The sequence below is a fragment of the Aptenodytes forsteri genome, unplaced genomic scaffold (genome assembly GCF_000699145.1).
Source record: "Aptenodytes forsteri isolate BGI_AS27 unplaced genomic scaffold, ASM69914v1 Scaffold146, whole genome shotgun sequence".
NCBI lineage: Eukaryota > Metazoa > Chordata > Aves > Sphenisciformes > Spheniscidae > Aptenodytes > Aptenodytes forsteri.
In genome coordinates this window covers 7582753-7585219 of record NW_008795128.1, presented here as the reverse complement: position 1 = coordinate 7585219, position 2467 = coordinate 7582753, and positions in this window count along the sequence as shown.

The window sequence follows — 2467 nt, the reverse complement described above, 5'->3', positions numbered from 1 at the left end:
CTAGAAGGAAGCACGGTGCTGGGGGCGTTGGCTGAGGCGGGGGAGTTGTGGCCTGTTAACTGTGCCATGCCATGGGATTTCAAGGATAGATGGAAGTAGTGGGGAGTCTGGGATGCCATCATATAAAAAACTGAGTTAGTACGTGTTTTCAAGGCAGCAGTATCTGCGACTGCTGCAGTGATTAGCTTGGTATCTGTTGCTGTGCGATTCTGATTTGCTCTATTTAACATACAAATAAATGTTTGCAAATGAAGGCAAAGTGTCACTGTTTTACTTTTTCTTGGGGGTCTGAATTTTATAAATACTCCGTGTCCAACAGCCATGTTTTTTTTGGAAAAAATATTTCTTTTGTTACAACTTTTATATGTACAGGGATTTTTTTTTCCCCCTTAAGGTATTAATATTTCTTGTTCCTGCCATGTTGATGGTGACTCTTCAGGGTGACAATTTCAGCTATTGATCACTTGGCATTTCGAATATTTTAAGTAATATGACTTTCTTTAGTCTAAATACGTGTAGGAAATTGTTCAATATGCAGGTAGAGGAACCCTGAAAATAGGCTTCTCAGAGGGAGGTTTCCCTTAAGTCACCTCCCTTGGCAGAAGATACTACGATTTATCTACAGAAATTTCAAGTGCACTTCAAAGAAAATGAAATCCCTGATACATGTTCTCCAGATAACCTGCTACACTGATTTTCATATTTCCACCAAATCGGATATTACAATGGGAGAGACAAGTCAGCAGAGGTCAGGGAAGAAGCTGCTCCTTGTGCTCATGGGGATCACTAGCTTTAAAGTCCAATCTGGTTTTAGGCGTGAGTTTGAAACAGAAGCAGGCGCTGGTCATGTAAATCCGTTTCTGTCTTCAACATGAGCGACCGAGATCATGTACCCGAATGCCGTAACAATCGGCTACCATAATTATGAAAAATGCAATGAAGTTCTTGTCCAAAAAACCTGATTAACTGGAAGCCAGTTGTTTTTGCTGGCACACTGGTAGCTGTTAATTGGGTTTCATGAGGCTGTTGGAGTGGGAACTAGGGACGTGATCATCTGAACAGGAGGAGGTCGTGCAGGTGTTTATCTGCAGCAGACACCAAGGAGGTACCGCCATGGCACAAGTTTCCCAGGTCATCTGCAATGGGACCTAGAGCTAGCTACCACATGGTAGGATAAAAAAACAGGATTAAAACGAATGCCTGTCAGTGGGCGGAAGCAGCTGGAACATCTGAGGGTGCTCAGTGATGTATGTCTAAATGAAGGTATATATTGATATTTGAGATGCATGCTTGGACTCCTTGGTATTGCTGGGTCTTAGACTGCTGCTGGGTGTTCAGTGGCTGTAGCCATTCTTTTATATGCAGCTGCCTTGACTGTTGTCTTTTACCGTTGGGTCCAGAGTTTCCAGTGGTCTAGAGTAAAGTACCCAACGCTAAAGCTCTGTGACCGAGGTGATTGACTGTAAGATTTTGCATGGAAGTTAGTTTGTTGGTTTTAACTTTTACAGTCGTTTTTTTGGTATCTGATTACCTGCAAGGCTGCTTCTATGCACATGTGGTAGTGCTACACTTAAGAGCAATAGAGATGCCCGAACTAGAGTCCTCCTGTTTTTGTAGAAAGGAGGCTGTTGATCAGTTTTTGCGAAGATTGGTCTCTGAAACCTTTTTAATCTGAAAGACATCTTGGAATATGTTTAATGTTTAGGATACATCAGAGTTTCTCTATGTACTACTGATTTGGATATCATCGTGTGGTTTTGATAAGACTCTGATGTGAGGCAGAAAAGTTGGAGTTAGTGACAACAGAAAGTTGGTCAGTGGGTCAATCCTTAAAAAGCCTTGTACAGCAGCTCTCAGATTTTTCCTAACTGAATAATACATGTTTTCACATCGCATGATGTGACTCGACATAAAACGATGGGAGAAAAACAAATATAAACAATCCAGATCGCTCTTGATTTTTGGCAAGATGTACCTTATTTTCCTCAGTGAATCTTAAGAGGCTGTATCATTCTGTCTACTCACAGACTTGCTTTCAGACAGGAAGTTGCTAATGCACAGTAATAGAAAGTGTGGGGTTTTAAGAGCATTAGACCACATTTTTCAGTGCAGTAACTTCTTATGTCTTTGAATTTAATTGAATTTCACCATCAAAGCTAACAAGCAGTGTCCCAAACGCATGCTCCACACGGGGCAGAGAGTAAGATCAGGAAGATAACGTCCTCGCTTGAAGCCAATTGATTGCTTCTGAAAATGCTACCAAGTACCCCAGAAAATAAAATTACAGGACACTGAGGGGTTCCAGCTTCTTAGACTCAGCTGGAGGAAGATAATACAGGAAAGTGGTAGAAGGGGGTAGACAAGCAGGATAGGGAGAGAGAAGGGAGAGGAGATAGGTTTGCAGTGAACAAGCCAACTAAAAATTTGCAAGGAATATTTATTTAAATTTGTTTCATTTTTAGGCAAA